A 21,488-nucleotide genomic window follows, 5' to 3' on the forward strand; every position below is an offset into this window, starting at 1 on the left:
AAGAGACAATAAGAGCTATTTCACCTGCGAGGCAGGAAAGCTGGAGGTATTTGTTTATCCTCCCACTCCCATTCATCATTAGTCAAGGACTGCTCCTGCTGCCTGAACTCCCTAGAGCTCTGAGCCTGCTTCTCTTAGGACTGAGAGAAAACTCTCAGGTGCAGAGCCACAGATGTGGGTATTAGAATGTGATCAGCATGGACTGGAACAGTGGTGCCAAGATGATCTGGTTGGGCAATGAGGACATCTGCCCGAACAACTTATGGGGCTCCTGACCCGTGTAACCTTGACTCCTCCCCTTGTAGCCTATGCTCTCACTGTACAGAATTTACTTTTGTTGCATGAGTGCACCACACTCTCTCAGCTCTCTAATCCTCATGCCTTTGAACAGGTAGAACGTCCTTCAGTCTGGGACACTATGCCTTTTAATTATAAATCTCTATACAATGAAAATTATAAATATAATTTATAAATCTCTGTGCAATGGTTAGTTATTATGGAAGAGGACATACTGACATTGTCCAATCCAAGGACTGCAAATAAAAAATCATTGCATAACACCAACTAAAAACTGGGGATATTTATTTATTCTGGAGCAAATAGTTCCCTGTATCTTAGTCTGTTCTCCTCATTCTTTTATCTTCTAATGGGGTGGGAGACACCTCTTTGAGCCTCAATTTTCTTACCTGTAGTAGGCAGAGGGACATGGTAACCACCAATTCCACCATTAGGATAAGTGATAAGATTCAGAGAAGAAGGAGAAACATGCTTGGTGGTAAGGGACAGTTTCCCTGAGGATGTGACATTTAGCTAAGTTGTAAAGGAAGAAAAAGATATTAACTGGCTCTGGGGGTGGGACATGGGAGAGCAGGAAGCATCCTAGTGTCCCGCCAGTCTGAGAGAACCCACGTGTGCCTGCAGAGACAAGGCTATGGAGAGAAAGGAGATGAGAAAGGTTGCAGGGGCTTGTAGACCATGTCAAGGATTTGGGATTTTATCCCAAATCTGTGGGAGGTCCTGCACACACTGCCAGAGGAGCCTTCCTGAAACACAGCGAATCCTGCCATTTCTCTGCATAGGCACCTCTAGCGATTATACCCCTCAGACCAAAGTTTCAATTTCTTAAATATGTTATTGTCTTTCTTCATGATTGGGAACTAACCTAGGTGTTTGGATGTTTCTCCCATTTCTCCCCTATGTAGCTCTTACTCCCACCAACTCGCGTATTTCCTATGCCTCAACACTACCCCAAAAATGTCCTTTTTCACAGCTTTGGTTACATGATTTCCTCTTCCTGAAATGTCTTCCCATTTCTTTCTGTCCTTCTACCCCTGGTAAAGTCCTACTCATATATATATATATATTTAATGTGAATTTTATTATTATTATACTTTAAGTTCTGGGGTAAATGTGCACAACGTGCAGGTTTGTTACATAGGTTTACATGTGCCATGTTGGTTTGTTGCACCCATCAACTTGTAATTTACATTAGGTATTTCTCTTAATGCTATCCCCCCCCAGCCCCCACCCCTGACAGACTCTGGTGTGTGATGTTCTCCTCCCTGTGTCCATGTGTTTTTATTGTTCCACTCCCACTTATGAGTGAAGACATGAGGTGTTTGGTTTTCTGTCCTTGTGATAGTTTGTTGAGATTGATGGTTTCCAGCTTCATCCATGTCCCTGCAAACGACATGAACTCATCCCTTATTATGGCTGCATAGTATTCCATGATGCATATGTGCTACATTTTCTTTATCCAGTCTATTATTGATGGAATTTGGGTTGGTTCCAAGTCTTTGCTATTGTGAATAGTGCCACAATAAACATACATGTACATGTGTCTTTATAGCAGCATGATTTATAATCCTTTGGGCATATACCCAGTAATGGGATTGCTGGGTCAAATGGTATTTCTAGTTCTAGATCCTTGAGGAATCACCACACTGTCTTCCACAATGGCTGAACTAATTTCCACTCCCACCAACAGTGTAAAAACATTCCTATTTCTCCACATCTTCTCCAGCACCTGTTGTTTCTTGACTTTTTAATGATTGCCATTCTAACTGGCATGAGATGATATCTCATTGTGGTTTTGATTTGCATTTCTTTAAGGACCAGTGATGATGAGCATGTTTTCGTATGTCTGTTGGCTGCATAAATGTCTTCTTTTGAGAAGTGTCTGTTCATATCCTTTGCCCACTTTTTGATGGGTTTTTTTTTTTTGTAAATTTGTTTAAGTTCTTTGTAGATTCTGGATATTAGCCCTTTGTCAGATGGATAGACTACAAAAATTTTTTCCCACTCTGTATGTTGCCTGTTCACTCTGATGGTAGTTTCTTTTGCTGTGCAGATGCTCTTCAGTTTAATTAGATCCCATTTGTCTGTTTTGGCTTTTGTTGCCATTGCTTTTGGTGTTTTAGTCATGAAGTCCTTGCCCATGCCTATGTCCTGAATGGTATTACCTAGGTTTTCTTCTAGGGTTTTTATGGTTTTAGGTCTTACATTTAGGTCTTTAAACCATCTTAATTTTTGTATGAAGCAGAAGGAAGGGATCCAGTTTCAGCTTTCTACATATGGCTAGCCAGTTTTCCCAGCACCATTTATTAAACAGGGAATCCCTTCCCCATTGCTTGTTTTTGTCAGGTTTGTCAAAGATCATATGGTTGTAGATGTGTGATGTTATTTCTGAGGCCTCTGTTCCATTCCATTGGTCTATATATCTGTTTTGTTACCAGTACCATGCTGTTTTGGTTACTGTAGCCTTGTAGTATAGTTTGAAGTCAGGTAGCAGGATACCTCCAGCTTTTTTCTTTTTGCTTAGGATTGTCTTGGCTGTGTGGGCTCTTTTTTGGTTCTGTATGAAATTTAAAGTAGTTTTTTCCAATTCTGTGAAGAAAGTCAGGGTAGCTTGATGGGGATAGCATTGAATTTATAAATTACTTTGGGCAGTATGGCCATTTTCATGATATTGATTCTTCCTATCCATGAGCATGGAATGTTCTTCCAATTGTTTGTGTCCTCTTTTATTTCATTGAGCAGTGTAGTTCTTCTTGAAGAGGTCCTTCACATCCCTTGTAAGTTGTATTCCTAGGTACTTTCTTCTCTTTGTAGAAATTGTGAATGGGAGTTCACTCATGATTTGGCTGTCTGTTATTGGTGTATATGAATGCTTGTGATGTTTGCACATTGATTTTGTATCCTGAGACATTGGTGAAGTTGCTTATCAGCTTAAGGAGATTTTGGGCTGAGACAATGGGGGTTTTTTAAATATACAATCACGTCATCTGCAAACAGAGACAATTTGACTTCCTCTTTTCCTAATTGAATACCCTTCATTTCTTTCTCTTGCCTGATTGCACTGGCCAGAACTTCCAATATTATGTTGAATAAGAGTGGTGAGAGAGGGCATCCTTGTCTTATGCTGGTTTTCAAAGGGAATGCTTCCAGTTTTTGCCCCTTCGGTATGATATTGGCTGTGGGTTTGTCATAAATAGCTTTTATTATTTTGAGATATGTTCCATCAGTACCTAGTGTATTGAGAGTTTTTAGCATGAAGGGCTGTTGAATTTTGTTGAAGGCCTTTTCTGCATCTATTGAGATAGTCATGTGGTTTTTGTTGTTGGTTCTGTTTATGTGATGAATTACGTTTATTGGTTTGCATATGTTGAACCAGCCTTGCATCCCAGGGATGAAGCTGACTTGATTGTGGTGGATAAGCTTTTTGATGTGCTGCTGGATTTGGTTTGCCAGTATTTTATTGAGGATTTTCATATCGATGTTTATCAGGGATATTGGGCTAAAATTCTCTTTTTTTGTGTGTGTCTCTACCAGACTTTGGTATCAGGATGATGCTGGCCTCATTAAGTGAGTTAGGGAGGATTCCTTCTTTTTCTATTAATTGGAATAGTTTCAGAAGGAATGGTACTAGCTCCTCTCTGTGCCTCTGGTAGAATTCAGCTCTGAATCCATCTGGTCCAGGACTTTTTTTGGTTGGTAGGCTCTTAATTAATGCTTCAATTTCAGAACTAGTTATTGGCCTATTCAGAGACTCAACTTCTTCCTGGCTTAGTCTTGGGAGGGTGTATGTGTCCAGGAATTTATCCATTTTTTTCTAGATATTCTAGTTTATTTGTGTACAGATGTTTATAGTATCCTCTGATGGTAGTTTGTATTTCTGTGGGATCGGTGGTGGTATCCCCTTTACCATTTTTTATTGCATCTATTTGATTCTTCTCTCTTTTCTTGTTTATTAATCTTGCTAGCCGTCTATCTATTTTGTTAATCTTTTCAAAAAACCAGCTCCTGGATTCGTTGATTTTTTGAAGGGTTTTTTGTGTCTCTATCTCCTTCAGTTCTGCTCTGATCTTAGTTATTTCTTGTCTTCTGCTGGCTTTTGAATTTGTTTGCTCTTGCTTCTCTTGTTCTTTTAATTGTGATGGTAGGGTGTCAATTTTAGATCTTCTGTGCTTTCTCTTTTGGGCATTTAGTGCATAAATTTCCCTCTACACACTACTTTAAATGTGTCCCAGAAATTCTGGTATGTTGTGTCTTTGTTTCCATTGGTTTCAAAGAACATCTTTATTTCTGCCTTCATTTCGTTATTTACCCAGTAGTCATTCAAGAACAGGTTGTTCAGTTTCCATGTAGTTGTGTGGTTTTGAGTGAGTTTCTGAATCCTGAGTTCTAATTTGATTGCACTGTGGTCTGAGAGACAGTTTGTTGTGATTTCTGTTCTTTTACATTTGCTGAGGAGTGCTTTACTTCCAATTATGTGGTCAATCTTAGAATAAGTGTGATGTGCTGCTGAGAAGAATGTGTATTCTGTTGATTTGGGGTGGAGAGTCTGTAGATGTCTATTAGGTCCGCTTGGTCCAGAGCTGAGTTCAAGTCCCGGATATCCTTGTTAATTTTCTGTCTTGATCTGTCTACTATTGACAAGGGGATGTTAAAGTCTCCAATTATTATTGTATGGGAGTCTAAGTCTCTTTGTAGGTCTCTAAGAACTTGCTTTATGAAACTGGGTGCTCCTGTATTGGGTGCATATATAGTTAGGATAGTTAGCTCTTCTTGTTGAATTGATCCCTTTACCATTATGTAATGCCCTTCTTTGTCTCTTTTGATCTTTCTCGGTTTAAAGTCTATTTTATTAGAGACTAGGATTGCAACCTCTGCTTTTTTTTTTTTTGCTTTCCATTTGCTTGGTAGATCTCCCTCCATCCCTTTATTTTGAGCCTATGTGTGTCTTTGCATGTGAGATGGGTCTCTGAATACAGCACACCGATGGGTCTTGACTCTTTATCCAATTTGCCGGTCTGCGTCTTTTAATTGGGGCATTTAGCCTATTTACATTTAAGGTTAATATCGTTATGTGTGAATTTTATCCTGTCATTATGATGCTAGCTGGTTATTTTGCCTGTTAGTTGATGCAGTTTCTTCATAACGTCGATTGTCTTTACAATTTGGCAGGCTTTTGCAGTGGCTGGTACTTGTTGCTCCTTTCCAAGTTTAGTGCTTCCTTCAGGAGCTCTTGTAAGGTAGGCCTGGTGGTGACAAAATCTCTCAGCATTTGCTTGTCTGTAAAGGATTTTATTCCTTCTTCACTTATGAAGCTGAGTTTGGCTGGATATGAAATTCTAGGCTGAAAATTCTTTAAGAACATTGAATATTGGCCCCCACTCTCTTCTGGCTTGTACGGTTTCTGCAGAGAGATCCGCTGTTAGTCTGATGGGCTTCCGTTTTTGGGTAACCTGGCCTTTCTGGTTGCCCTTAACATTTTTTCATTCATTTCAACCTTGGTGAGTCTGATGATTATGTGTCTTGGGGTTGCTCTTCTCGAGGAATATCTTTGTGGTGTTCTCTGTTATTTCCCAAATTTGAATGTTGGCTTGCCTTGCTAGGTTGGGGAAGTTCTCCTGGATAATATCCTGAAGAGTGTTTTCTAACTTGGTTCCATTCTCCCTGTCACTTTCAGGTACACCAATCACGTAGATTTGGTCTTTTCACATAGTCCCATATTTCTTGGAGGCTTTGTTCATTTCTTTTCACACTTTTTTCTCTACTCTTGTCACTTTATTTCATTAATTTGATCTTCAATCACTGATATCCTTTCTTCTGCTTGATCGAATTGGCTATTGAAGCTAGTGTATGCTTCACAAAGTTCTCGTGCTGTTTTTCAGCTCCATCCAGTCATTTATATTCTTCTCTACACTTGTTATTCTAGGTAGCCATTCGTCTAACCTTTTTTCAAGGTTTTTAGCTTCCTTGCGATGGGTTAGAACATGCTTCTTTAGCTCAGAAGAGAGCAGTTTGTTATTACTCACCTTCTGAAGCCTACTTCTGTCAACTCATCAAACTCATTCTCCATCCAGTTTTGTTCCCTTGCTGGCGAGGAGTTGTGATCCTTTGGAGGAGAAGAGGTGTTCTGGTTTTTGGAATTTTCAGCCTTTCTACTCTGGTTTCTCCCTGTCTTTGTGGTTTTATCTACCTTTGGTCTTTAATATTGGTGACCTACCAATGGGGTTTTGATGTAGATGTCCTGTTTGTTGATATTGATGCTATTCCTTTCTGTTTGTTAGTTTTCCTTCTAACACTCAGGCCCCTCAGCTGCAGGTCTGTTGGACTTTGCTGAAGGTCCACTCTAGGCCCTGTTTGCCTGGGTATCACCATCGGAGTCTGCACAACAGCAAGTATTGCTGCCTGATCATTCCTCTGGAAGCTTCATTCCAGAGGAGCACCTGCCAGATGCCACCCAGAGCTCTCCTGTATGAGGTGTCTTTCTCCCATGCTGGGAGAACAACTGCTGTCTTCAGAGCTGTGAGGCAGGGATGTTTATGTCTGGAGAAGTTGTGCCCAGAGCTGCCCCTTCCCCCAAGTGCTCTGTCCCAGGGAGACGAGGGTTTTGTCTGTAAGTCCTTGACTTGGGCTGCTGCCTTTTTTTCAGATATGCCCTGCCCACAGATGCGAAATCTAGAGAGGCAGTTGGCCTTGCTGAGCTGTGGTGGGCTCCACCCATTTCAAGCTTCCCAGCAGCTTTGTTTACACTGTGAGCATAAAACCACCTACTCAAGCCTCAGTAATGGTGGACACCCCTCCCCACTCCAAGCTCCAGTGTCCCAGGTCAATCTCAGACTGCTGCGCTAGCAGCAAGAATTTCAAGCCAATGGATCTTGGCTTGCTCGGCTCTGTGGGTGTGGGACGCACTGAGCCAGGCACAGGAGAGAATCTCCTGGTCTGCAGATTGTAAAGACTGTGGGAAAAATGCAGTATTGGGGCAGGAGTGTATCCTTCTTCCTGGTACAGTCTCTCATGGCTTCCCTTGGCTAGGAAAGGGAAATCCCCCAGCCCCTTGTGCTTCCCAGGTGAGGCGATGCCCCACCCTGCTTCGGCTTGCCCTCCATGGGCCTCAGTAACTGTCCAACCAGTCCCAGTGAGATGAACCAAGTACCTCAGTTGGAAATGCAGAAATCACCCATCTTCTGTGTCAATCTCGCTGGGAGCTGCAGACTGGAGCTGTTCCTATTCAGCGATCTTGGAAGAGTCCTCCCAAGTCCTACTCATATTTTGTGACCTAGTTTCAAGGCCATCATCTCCAAGAAGACTTCCCATATGCTCACAAACATAGAGGGTCTCTCAGGGCTCTGAACTTGCTTACAACTTGATGCCTTTCCTAATGTGGCTGATCGTGTTCTGTCTGGTTATTTCTCTTCTCTCCTATACTTGATTTGAAAGCTCTTTTCTTTGCCTCAGTTGTCTTTGTGTTTCAAAGACAAAGACAAACAAAGGCCCCAAAAATTAACCTCATCATTAGCCTTTGTTTATTCAAAGATAAACAAAGGCCAAATAAATTAAACTCATTGCTCAGCCCAAAGTATTGCATTTTTAGTTCTTTTGTGTGTTTTGTTTTGTTTTGTTTGAGACAGAGTCTTGCTCTGTCACCCAGGCTGGAGTGCAGTGGCACAATCTCAGCTCACTGCAACCTCTGCCTCCTTGGTTCAAGCGATTCTTGTGCCTCAGCCTCCTGAATAGCTGGGATTACAGGCATATGCCAGCATACACAGCTAATTTTTGTATTTTTAGTAGAGATGGGATTTTACCATGTTGCCCAGGTTGATCTCGAACTCCTGGCCTCAAACAATCTGCCCACCTCAGCCTCCCAAAGTGCTGAGATTAACCACGCCTGGCTGCATTTTTAGTTGTTAATATGATAGTCACTGACGTTATCCTATAAAAGTAAAATAGCATCTGAGAGATTATCATTTTTATTTGAAGTTAATTTATAAAATATCATTTACATAATAAAATTTTCACATATTTTTGCTGTCACACAAAATGTCACCTACAATATGTTAGAGAGCTGGCAACTCCTTCTACAAACTAAGAAATATATTTTCTCTATGAGAAAGAGAGGGTGTTTTCAACAGTTCTTGGTGAGTTATTTAAAGAAAGCTAAAATACAAATAATCAAAGCTACATAAATTAAATAAAATCTACCGTTAAGCATTTGTTTTTCTCCCTGCAGTTTATATAGTATCTAATCAGTTTCTATTAGTTGGTTTTGAACTTTCATACAGGCTAATCTTTCAAATCTACTGTGCATATTCATTAGAGACTCACCTATGGTTAAAAAAATAATAATTCCCTTTTCTTGGTTTCATACATTTTTAGGAAGAGAGAGACATCAAGTAATTGCCTAGTTTAGACCACATTCTATAAGCAAGACTCTAGGTTTTCCCAGAGACTTGAGCATCCATGACATGCTGAAATATATACTGGGAAAAAGACCCTGCAGCCCCTTCATGAAGGTAAAACATTCCACGTCCAATAACATTTAAGCAGCATTTAAGATTTTATTTTTAAAATTTAAAAAACTAGCTTTAAAATTCAGGCCAGAAAAATATATATTTTTAATATTAAGTAGAGAAGTATGTGCAGAATTTGGTAAAATACAATACGAAAAAGTCCAAGTTTATAAAGAGACATTATCCTGAGATAGGGTATTCCAGTGTCTTTGAAGTGAGAAACAACTGTGCCCTCAATGGACAATAGTAGAGTTGCTCATAAGAAATTAAGGATCAAGAAAGAGGGCAGTGTATAGTAGAGCATGGGGAAGTGATAGAGTGGGCAGAAAAAAAACAGTGTGCCCATAGTATTGGCAGCAAAGTTGTCAACCTGATCCTGAAGGCTTAAGTCTCACCCATCCATCCACAATTGATACTGCCAACAGCAAACACGTGCCAGGGAGCCAGGCACAGTGCACCATTATGTTAATCCTCTTATGTTCACCAACGTGGACCCTCTTATTTCATTCCTACTCTGTCCTTGCCCTGTGATCATGTATCTGTTTCTTCCACACACTGATTCATTTGGACATTAAGTGCTTAACTGCCAGACTCTGTTCTTGAATGTGGGAACACCTGGTCAATATGATGAGGTTTTGACCCTCATAGCACTAAGAATATAATAAGAAATGCAGAGAAACAAACATTTATTATGGAAGCATTCAGTCCTGGGATACATAAAAATGGGTTACAATGGAAGCCAAGATAAGGAGGACCTACTCCTGTTCTATGGTTGGTTCAGGAAAGGGTCACTGGAGCAAGAGGTCTCTAAGCTGATAGCTAAGGTAAGAGTTAGTCAGGAAAGGACAGAAGGAAAAGAACAAACTGAGACTTTAGTTTGTTCCTTTTGACATTGAGTCCTGGTCTTTTGATTGAGTTGTTTCTCCTCTTAAGTAGAATATCATGAAAAGAAATTAATACAAGTGCAAAAAATGCTATGTAGTATGTAGCACAAATATTCAATATTCAATTAACATATGGAGAAATGGTAGAAGAACAGATAGCCTGACTAAAAGAATGAAATGAAGTCAGATTAGGACATTGATGCACTTCCAACTTCTTAGAGAGCAAGATTTCTTAAAGTCAATTAGAAAAATTGGCTAGGAAAAAAGTATTTAAATCCTGCCTAAATGACCTCAATTTCTATTCCAATAAATTACTGGTCTTTTTTGCAATTAGTCATCCAGCTTGTCAGCCATATGAACAGAGGATTTATTTTCTGTTTCAGGCATTGAGCAGATGGGCAGCCTGCCACACTAGAACCTGGCTGTGCTTCCAGGTAATATGGGGGAGGGGGCATGGGGGAAAGGAGGTAGGAACTGGGATTATCACCTCGAGAAATTTCCTTGTTGTTCAGTCAGCTCTGAGTTGATATTCCAGCTTTGTTCTGAAATTCAGTTTTAGATCTGTTGTTTGAAAGTTGAGAGATTTTTTCATATTGTTATGTCTGGCTAGAGGCCAGTGGGCATAGGGAAAACCAGAATGTGTGCAGTCTTAGTCCTAGAAAGTGGTGAGGGAGGAACATTTAGCTCATCACCTGAAAGGCAGGGTCTTGAGAGGCAGCCGGGTTTAAAGACTTGGAGGTCACTGGAAGATGCTGTGGTCTGAAGCAGGAGAGGAGCTAGGTATCAGAGATTGGGAAAAACAGAGGAACAGGAGACTGAAATGTGGCCAGAAGTGGTCACAGAGCTGTGACTGATCCTGCCAGAGGATGTTGCTCTTGCCCAGGGTGATGCTCACTGGGTTGTTACATGGATGGCCATTCTTGCCCATTAAGTCCTCATGGTGCTTTCAGTCCAGATAGTTTCTAAGTTGCCACAAACACCTCAGGTCAAGTTCCCCACCCCAAGTCCTATGAAGGCACTGTGCTTAGAGTTCCACCAAACCAGACATCATGTGCAGTAAAGTTTCTATGGGCAATTTTATTAGTCCATTCTCATGCTGCTATAAAGAACTGCTTGAGGCTGGGTAATTTATAAAGAAAAAGAAGTTTAATTGACTCACAGTTCTGCACGGTTGGGGAGGCCTCACGAAAATGACAATCATGGCAAAAGGGGAAGCAAACATGTCCTTCCTCACATGGCAGCAGGAGAGAAAAGTGCAGAGTGAAGGGGGAAAAGCTCCTTTTAAAATCATCAGATCTCATGAGAACTCACCCACTATCACAAGAACAGCATGGGGGAATCACCCCCATAATCTAATCACCTCCCATGAGGTTTCTCCCACAACATGTGGGGATTATGGGAACAATTCAAGATAAGATTTGGGTAGGGGCACAGCCAAACCATATCACTCCACTCTTGGCCCCTCCCAAATCTCTCGTCCTTATATTTCAAAACATAATCAGCCCCCTAAAGTCTTAACTCATTCCAGCAAAAGTCCAAGTCCAAAGTCCCATCTGAGATAAGGCAAGTCCCTTCGGCCTGTGAGCCTGTAAAATCAAAAGCAAGTTAGTTACTTCCTAGATACACTGGGGGTACAGGCATAGGGTAGATACACTCATTCTAAATGGAATAAATTGGCCAAAACAAAAGGGCTACAGGCCCCCATGCAAGTCAAAAATCCATAAGGCAGTCATTAAACTTTAAAGTCCCAAAAGTTCCATTAAACTTTAAAGTTCCAAAAATAGATCTCCTTTGGCGCTATGTCTCACATCCAGGTCACACTGATGCAAGAGGTGAACTCTTATGTCTTTAAAGAGCTCCACCCCTGTGGCTTTGCAGATTATAGTCCCACTGCTGGCTGTTTTCACAGGTTGGCATTGAGTGTGTGTGGCTTTTCCAGGCACATGGCGCAGGCTGTTTGTGGATCTACCATTCTGGGTTCTGGAAGATGGTGGCCCTTTTCTCACAGATCCACTAGGCATTGCCCCAGTGGGGACTCTGCGTGGGGGGTCCAACCCCACATTTCCCCTTCACTGCTGCTGTAGCAGAGGTTCTCCATAAGGGCTCCACCCCTGCAGCAAACTTCTGCCTGGACATCTAGGCGTTTCCATAGATCCTCTGAAATCTAGAAGGAGGTTCCCCAACCTCTTTCTTGACTTCCGTTTACCCACAGGCCCAACACCACATGGAAGCTGCCATATTCTTTACTTAATACATTTATTTATTGTCTGCTTCTCTCTAAAGTTCCACTGGGGCAGGGATTTTTGTTTGCTTTTTATTTTAATTTTTAAAATGTATTTTCAGTGCCTGGTACTATGCCAGGCATTGGAAGGCATGCAATACATATTTTGATAAATACATAATCTTACCTTGGGCAAGGTTCTCTGGTTTTTTTTTTTTTTTTTTTTTTTGACAGAGTTTTGCTCTTGTCCATTGTACCATGTGCCTGGAAAAGCCACAGACACTCAATGCCAACCTGTGAAAGCAGCCAGGAGTGGGACTATAATGTGCAAAGCTACAGGGGTGGAGCTGTTTAAAGACATGAGAGTCCACCTCTTGCATCAGTGTGACCTGGATGTGAGACATAGAGCTAAAGGAGATCATGCAATGGCACGATCTTGGCTCACTGCAACCTCTGCCTCCTGGGTTCAAGTGATTCTCCTGCCTCAGACACCCAAGTAGTTGGGATTACCAGTGCCCACCACCACCTCTGGCTAATTTTTATATTTTTAGTAGAGACGGGGTTTCACCATGTTGGCCAGGCTGCTCTCGAACTCCTGACCTCAGGTGATCCACCTGCCTTAGCCTCCCAAAGTGCTGGGATTACAGGTGTGAGCCACTGCGCCTGGCCTGCTCTTTTTGTTTATTCATTCATCTCTCCATCCATTCATCCATCCATTTAAATCAACAATTCATGACCTAGTCTCTCATGACTTCCTCTCATACTGCTTTCCTTCTTTATTATTCTCCAACTTTATTGGCTTCCTTTTTGTTTCCTTATAAATCCAAATTGGTTCCCTCCTGAAAGTCTTTGCGCATGTTTTCCCATTGCCTGGGGGGCTCTTTCTCTAGGTCATCTCATGGTGAGTCCATCACACCACTCAGGTCTCAGTTCAAATGTTCTTTTTAGAGAGGTCTTCCCTGACCACCCTACATAAATTCTCCTCTGGCCCCTACCTCAATCACTCCAGTCACCCTCACATTTTCCTGTTTTAGTATCATTATTTTGATAACATATTATGATCTGAAATGATCACGCTCATTTATTTGTTTGCTTGTTTAATGCCTCTGTCTATCTCCTCCTGTCTTGCCCCCGGTAGAATATAAGTTTCAGTAAAACAGAGAGACCCCAGTGATTTTGTTTCCCATTGTATACCCAATCTCTAGACCAAAACTTGGAGCATGTTTGATGCTTAATAAATATTTGTAATTGTAATATTTGTAGTTAATAACAAATATATGATCAGGATTATGCTTCTTACACTGCCTATATTGAAACCCAGTTCTGCCATTGACTATCCCTGTCACTTGAGAACAATGCTTGACTTCTCTATGCCCAAGTTACTTACTAATATATGAGAACGATAATAGTAAATGTGCCCTGTGATTGTTGTGGGGGATTAGTGATAGCAATAATAACAATAGTAATAACTACCACTGAGCAGTTTCAATATGCCAAGAACTGTTTTATTTTAATCCCTTTACCTGCATTTAATTGTTTAATTCTCATCACAAACCTATGAAATGGGTGTTATTATAATTCCCATTTTTTGGTGACTCAATTAAGATTTGGAAAAGCAAATAACATATAGTTACTAAGAGGTGGAAAAGGGATCAAAACCCAGGCAGTTTGGCTCCAGAGCCTGTACTTTTACATGTGCTAGGAACATAGTAATCACTCAATAAATGTCAGCCATTATTATTATTAGCTATGCAACATTACAAGTGAATATACTATAAATCTTTTTTTTCTCAAAAATGTCAACTGTGAAACAGGCAGCTTAATATTAGAGTCTATAAAAAGCAAGAGGAAATTCACACTGATGTAAAAAAATAATTTGAAAATACAATCTTTTCATTACAAGGGGAGCTATTAAAATACATATAAATAATAAATTTCATATAAAATAAATATATTTTATTGAACATTAAATCTTATTGAAGATACGGCATGTGCTGCATTATACTGGCAACTGACATCTGTTAAAAACAAGCTTCCAGAATGCCAGTTTGGCTTAGGTAATTCTGTGAAAGAGGTTCTGGATTATTCCCCAACAAAAATATCTTGGCAAATTATGACATACAAGCTTTCAGACTTGCTAGTGAATAGTTAAAACTGAACTGCAAATCCTTAAATGTCAAGGGAATACTATGTTTTTTTCCTTGTACTTTGAAACTTGTATTATGGACATTTTTATACTTATCAATATTTACTATATTGCACTATTTTTTAAAAGCAGGTAATAAATATTTTCTTCATTATTTTTCTCATTATATTTATATGAGTCTTGCATTTAGTAGGGAGTATATATATATATATTTTGCCACTCATTGTTAAATTGTGCATACTTGGGTTTTCTTTGTTATATTCAGGAAAATTGTTTTTCCTAAAATTAAATCATGACATTGAGTGATTACATGTATACATGTGTCAACTATGACTTAGAGCAAGTAACCCAACTCTGTTAAAAAAGATTTGTGTTTAGATTCTCTATTCAGGCAGTGGGTTTACTGAATGAAGGAATTTAGGAAATGACAGGATTTTAGAGTTGGAAAGGACATTGGGCCACTATAATCTGGTTTCTCTCTTTTATAGGTGAGTAAATGGAAAATCAGAGAATTTAAGTGACTTGTCTAAAATCTCACAGCTAGTTAGTACCAGAACTGGGACTGGGAGCCAGGTCTCCTGGCTCCTGTTCTGATGCTTTGTTGGAAGGCAGAGATTATATGCTCCAAGAATTTTGCTTTTCTGTTACAGACAGTAGAACTTAGAAAATCTAGATGAATGGATAATGTGCCCATTAAACCATCTGTTTCAAAGAATAAATGTGTTAAGCAAAATTCTCATGAGTCTTTTGATTGAATTTGCTATTAAAAATCTGTGAGGAGAGATATATGTTATAATTTTACTAGAAATAATAAATTTTCCCAATTAAAGCTTATTCACATTCATTATAGAAATTAGTAGCATAGAAAAAACCATGAAGGTAAAATAACAGGACCCATCATTTCAGCACTCTTAGACAACCATTGTTAACTTATGGCTATTTGGTTTCTATATTTCATGTTATATTTGTGTGTATAAATATGTGTATAAAATAATTATAAGTAGTATGGATTATATTTAAACATATTATATATTAGTATCTATCAATACTAGGTTATATTAGTATATGCAATACATATTACGAAATGATATATAATTAACATTTGTTTAATTGGGATCATATAATATAATACATTATTTAAAAATTTACGAATGTGTTTGGGAATATTCTTTTTTTCTTATCCTTTGAGTTTATTTAACTTTGGAATTATTTCACAGGTTGGTAGAACATAATTTGGGCGTAATGATTTTTGAGGGGTAGATGTTTTAAATATGCACTCACTCACTCTTTTAAAAGTAGGGATTTATTCTATATTTCTACTTTTTCCTAAGTCACTTTTGCTATGTAATAATTTTCAATATATTGGCATAAATTTGTTCATAATATTCTACTTTTGAAATTTTTTCACTTAGTTTTGTCCTATTTTTTTTCTGATATTTTTGACCTTTTTTGTTTTGGTCTCATTTATCTTGTTTACTTTTGGGTCAGACATGTCAGACGAGAGTCAGTTTTATTACATGTTTCAAAGAACCAACTCTGCTGGACGTAGACTTGCACTGCCCAGAGTTTTCTTTCAGGAAGACATTGTTGCCCCAGCTACTGAATGTACCACCTTTGGCATCTTCAGCTGTCAACCTGTTTAGGTCCCACCTCAGCTACAGAGAACCACCTTGGCCAAGGCCACACCCTTTCTTAGGGCATATCCAATGACTGATTGAGGTGAAAGTATATAGGCCAGCTATTTTGGTTTAATGTGGGAAAATGTTGATGGATCAGTTCCTTTTCAGAGCTCCCCATAGGGTCAGCTGAAGTTATTTGGCTTATATGGCAAATCAGTTTCTCTCTTTGCACAGTTCTTCTTCCCCTTTGTCCCTTCCACAGGTGTTAATCACAATAGTACTTTCTAACAAATATCCTAAACATTAAACTCTGTCTCAGAATCAGCTTCTTGAATAACTCAAACTTTGACAGGTCAAGAAAGCTGGTATTAAGATGGGATTTTGGAGTTGTATTATTTACAGCCCAGATGGCAATGAGGATCCCATCACAGGTGGTAGGAAGAGCACAGATAGCCCCTGGATAAAGGTGCTGGTCCGGTTGTCAAAATATCCATTGGTGATGATTTGGGATATTTTGTTAGAAAAGAATGCACTAGCTGGTGTGAAGTATTAGACATTTGTAAAACATGTTGGAAATAGTAAGTAAAAGACAATGGGATTGGATAGCTATTTCTATGCTCTACTGAAGCTCTAAAAACAGATACTGAGAGACTAAGAATGAATAAAAGGCTATTTTGAAAGCCAAATGTGAAAGCCAGAGGCCTCTTTTGTAGCCCGTAAAAAGGATCACATCTCTTGCAATGAGAGAGGAGAGAAAACTGAGCAATATGCCTATGACTTAATCAGAGTAGTTGAGGTCCAAAGAGTAAACTTACAACCAAAGCAAGTCTACGATACCAATGGCAGGCCCTCAGGTGGGAATGAGCGAGACCCTGACACTTGAAATGGGAACCTCTAGATTCATCCTCCCTTTCCCAAACCTTCATCTAGGAATCATCTGAGTGTGCCTAAGGAGGCTATTGTATGAATTAAGAGCCAGCACCTTATCCCCTTGCCTGAGGCCAAAGCAGTAGACCCCTTTCCCAGGATAACATGTGTCTCTTCAGAATCTTCCCTCACTTCTCCTTGTCACTAGGCTTGTAACTAGGTTAACTTGCTGAATAACGCAACTGGGAATATACTAGGCCTGATAAGGGAAGAAAAAGACCATACCCTTAAGCAGCCACAAGACCTAGCCAATATGTACTAGCAGAAGCCAGGAAGGAATATATGAGACTGTGTTCTGAGGGTGCATGATGGAGGTCAGAACATAAAATTGAATAAGGAAGAGTTTATTGATTTTAGAACACTCTCCTGAAATGCACAATTTAGGACCTTGGCAAGGACTCCTGGAGATAGTGTGAACTTGCTACTAGAATGGCTTCTGTGCAGGCTCAGTGACTCAGAGTATTAGAAATCCATGTTAGACAGCAGAAAAAGGTATTAAAAGACTCAGGGAAAGAATTAGATTGGAAAACTATGTTAAGACTGGATAACTTGCAAGATGATTATGTTCCACGGGAAAGCATGACATATGGTCCCTTTACCAAGACCATCATGTATGCATTGGTGAAACGGACACCAGTAGCATTACAAATTTCACTGGTACTCTGCTCTATAGGCCAGGGGTGTTGGATGAGAGGCTACTACAGAACAAGACTCACTGGTAGCAGTAAGAATATAGACCCCAAAACAATAGAAGTTAAGATGACACTACCTTACCATCAGAAGCCAAGTGGATACAACTATTGTAATCAGTGACTAAGTCAGAGTGGCAGCCAAGGGGAACTGAGTTGCAGAGAGTTACAGAGATGGTTAATAGCATTGATGTCCCTAGATGGGTAGCCAATAGGGTTCTGAACCATCAGAAGAAATCAATAATAGATGGTCAGGAAGCTGAGGGCAACCACCACAATGAAATTGCTATCCTTTGCCCAGTTTTCAGATCTGAGCCAAATTTCCAGAGCTGGAATCGGTTGACTGAAGGAGAGGCTGGTGATGAAAAATATAATTACTCAGATGACTGAGAAACAAATAGAAAACACGAATAGTTCTATAAGTATTAAAAATTGAGTTGGTAGTTAAAAATCTTCCAACGAATAAAATAATCTTAGAAAAATCTATAGGTGAGCACTATGAAACAATCAAGAAACAGAATCCCCTGGGAAAGGCAAGGAAGCAGATTTTCCCCTAGAGCCTCCAGAAAGAACATAGCCTTACTGATTCTCTGATTTTAGGACATCTGACCTCTAGAACTGTAAGAAGGTAAGTTTGTGTTGGTTTAAGCCACTAAGTTTGTGGTAATTTGTTACAGTAACAATAGAAAACTAATACATAAGCTATTTCCAAATACATATAACAAAGGTGTCTGAAAACTTTATGAAGGGAATTAGTAAAAATGATTAAAGAACTTAAATGGAGATATATAAGTGGAAAGCTATACCGTGTTCGTAGATAGAAATACTCAGTATCATAAAAATGTAAAATTAGAGGCAGTTTTACGAATTGAATTATATTCCCTCAAAAGGACATGTTGAAGTTTTAACCCCCAGTACGTCAGAATGTGACCTTATTAAGAAAAAAATAGGGTCTTTACAAAGGTAATCAAATTAAAAATGAGGTTTCTTGGGATGAAACATAATTCAGTATGACCGATAAACTTATAAAAAGGGATTATTTGGGCACAGAAATGAGTATGCATAGAGGGAAAATAAGGTAAAGATGGAGGCAGAGATTGGAATTATGTTGCTATAGCCAATGAGTGTCTGGGACTACCAGAAGCTGGAAGAGGCAGGGAAGGATTGCAATCATACAGGTTTCAGGGGGAACATGGATAAATTTGCCACCATGATACAGGCTTCTAGCCTACAGAATTGTGAGGAAATAAATTTCTGTTGTTCTGAGTGGTATTTTGCTACAGAGGTCCTAGAAAGCAGACACAGAGGCAGTATCAACAAAAGGTTATGAATAGAGTTACTGGAGTGAGACCACCTGTATTTAAATTTTGGCCCTATTACTTATTGGCTTATGTAATCTCAGTATTATTTCATATATAATCTGTGTAACCTCTCTCTGGGCCATGGTTTAATTATGTAAAATTGTACATAAATATACTTAAAAGAGGGCCTGACACATAGTAAATACTATGTAAGGGCTTGCTTTTAATGTTATTCTTTCCATATTAAAATTCAATGGAATATCAATAAAAATTCCCAGGAAAGTCTTTTACTGACATAAAATCGACAAGCTTCTAGTAACATTTTTAGAAATAGCTAGGGCAATCCTGAAGAAGAACAATGGTTTCAGAGATGCAGTGGGTGCTTGCCCTACTTGGTCTGAAGAATTATTGCAAAGCTTAAATATATAAGATGGTAGTATACTGGTATAAATTTAGAGCAATAGCACAGTGAAAGATAAGAACATGTTTTGAAATAGACCCATACATATGGGGCACTTGATATATGGCAGAGGTAGCATTGAAATCTGCTGGGGAAAGATAGATTACTCCATCAATACTCGTGGGACAAATGATTCTTTAGGGGAAAAACCTGATGTCTTCTTTACATCATAAAAGTCAGTTCCGGCTGGTGCGGTGGCTCACGTCTGTAATCCCAGCATTTTGGGAGGCCGAGGTAGGTGGATCACAAGGTCAGGAGTTCAAGACCAGCCTGGCCAACATACAAAAATCAGCGGGGTGTGGTGGTGTGCATCTGTAATCTCAGCTACTCAGGAGACTGAGGCAGGAAAATCGCTTGAACCCGGGAGGCAGAGGTTGCAGTGAGCTGAGATCGCGCCACTGCACTCCAGCCTGGGCGACAGAGCAAGACTCCGTCTCAAAATAGAAACCAAAACCAAAATAAAAAAGTCATTTCCAAGTGGATTCAAGATTTACATTTATAGAAAAAACAATTAGAACTTTTTAGAAGCTATAGGATAATCTCTTAATAGCTCTAGCATAAGTAAAGTTATCCTACACAACACACAAAACACAAAAAACATTTAGTAAAAGACTGATAAGTTCAAATATAAAAATTAAAATTTAAAGAATCTTATGAAAACAAAGAGGTGAAACTAGAAGCTACAAATTGAGATATGAAATTTCAACACATAAAATAGGATATTAGAATCTACATTAACAACAACAACAACAAAACCTTCCTAAAAATCAATAAGTAAACACAAATAATACAATAGAAAAAAGAGCAAGAGACCTGAAGTGTAATTTCATGAGTAGGAAACAAGAATAACTCTTAAACCTGTGGAAAAACATTAAACCTCACTAGTATTCAGAAAAATATTAGTGAAAACTACAACTAGAAGACACACTTGATGTCTGTAAGTTAGCAATAAACAAAATATGTTGCAATAAAAATCGCCAATGAGGCTTTTAGTTACTGCGGGTGGAATATAAATTGAAAAAACTACTTTGCAAAACCCTTTGAGATGATATTGCATGGTTTAAGCTGAAAGTGGTAGGTAGACTCTAAGGCAGCTTCCAATGCATCCCTCCTTTTCGTATTTATGCCCTTGTGTAAGTTTCCTTCCCTGGGGTGTGGATAGGACCTGTGGCATGCTTCTAACCAATAGAATATGGCAAACGTGATGGGTCGTCACTTCTGTGAATAGATTACATAAAATCTGCCTTCCAAGTTGTTCACAGGTGCTCTTTCTTGCTGGCTTTGATGATGCAAGCTGCCATGCTCACGCTGTGAGTTGCCCTATGCTAAAGACCATATGAGAAGGAACTCAGAACAGTCAACAAGAAAGTGAGGCCTTCAGTCCAACAACCCACAAGAAATTGAATCCCATCAAAAACCACATGAGTTTGGAAGCAGATTCTTCCTCAGTGGAACAGTCCAGTGAGACTCCCACTCTGGCCAATGCCTTGTCTGCTGCCTTATGAAAGACCCTGAAGGTGAGAATCCCACTGGTATACAGATTCCTGACCCAAGAAACAGTGAGATAATAAATGTGTGTTGTTTCATGTTGCTAAGTTGATGGTAACATTGTTACATAGAAACGGATAACCAATACAACAAATTTCCTATAATTCAGCAATTCAATTCAACTAGAAACCCTCAAAAATGTCTTATACTTCTCCAGGAGACATGTACAAAAATATACATTGCAGTATTATTTGTAAAAGTACAGCTATAAACACTTGTCTAAAAATAGGATAATGGATACATAAATTTTGATATATACATATTATCAAATACTAAAGTGTCAAAATAAATGAACTACAGTCACACACATGAACCTGGATGAAGTTCACAAACTGAAGAATACAAACAGAATGATTTCATATGGAGTTCAAACAGTGCAAAACTAAACAATATGTTGTTTGGGGATGCACACTTTTGTGAAAGGCAATTGTAAACATAGAATTGAAATAACTGTTATTTTGGGGTGGGTTATTATAGGAATTAGTATTTCTGTAGAAATTAGATTGAAGGGGGCACATAGTAGCCTTAAGAACTATAGATAGCATTCTATTTCTTAAACAAGATTAGTGGGTACTCTGATTTTTAAGAAAACTATTCTTTATGTGTTAACATATATTTTATATATGTTCTTTTATCTGTATAAAATATTGCACAATACAAATTGATTCAAGACTGTTCCTATTGTTAAAAAATTTATAGAGAACTATATTGAGAGGGGCCTTTTCTTTGACTTAACTACAACGTAGCTCTAAATACTCAAAAAATTTATAGATTCTTGGCTGTCCTATCAGGTACTTATGGATAGTGAATACCTTTATCTTCTAGTCTAGAGACAGGGCTTAGGAACTTAGTATCTGCTAGACTTTTAGGGGCTTTTCCAGGTTACTTTTAGTTG

General features: G+C 39.1%; 1 long non-coding RNA gene across 1 annotated transcript in view; it reads left to right on the top strand.

Annotated features, from left to right (window-relative positions):
- The window catches only part of LOC129464773 (uncharacterized), a 60,729-nt gene extending 40,178 nt beyond the window's left edge, over positions 1 to 20,551 (top strand). Inside the window, exons 3-5 of the long non-coding RNA XR_008651730.2 lie at positions 8,665 to 8,801; positions 10,066 to 10,116; positions 20,298 to 20,551. This is a non-coding gene — a long non-coding RNA (uncharacterized lncRNA). The remainder of the gene's footprint in view (positions 1 to 8,664; positions 8,802 to 10,065; positions 10,117 to 20,297) is intronic.
- Positions 20,552 to 21,488: the final 937 nt, after the last annotated feature.

The sequence above is a fragment of the Symphalangus syndactylus genome, chromosome 16 (genome assembly GCF_028878055.3).
Source record: "Symphalangus syndactylus isolate Jambi chromosome 16, NHGRI_mSymSyn1-v2.1_pri, whole genome shotgun sequence".
In the NCBI taxonomy this organism is placed as follows: domain Eukaryota; kingdom Metazoa; phylum Chordata; class Mammalia; order Primates; family Hylobatidae; genus Symphalangus; species Symphalangus syndactylus.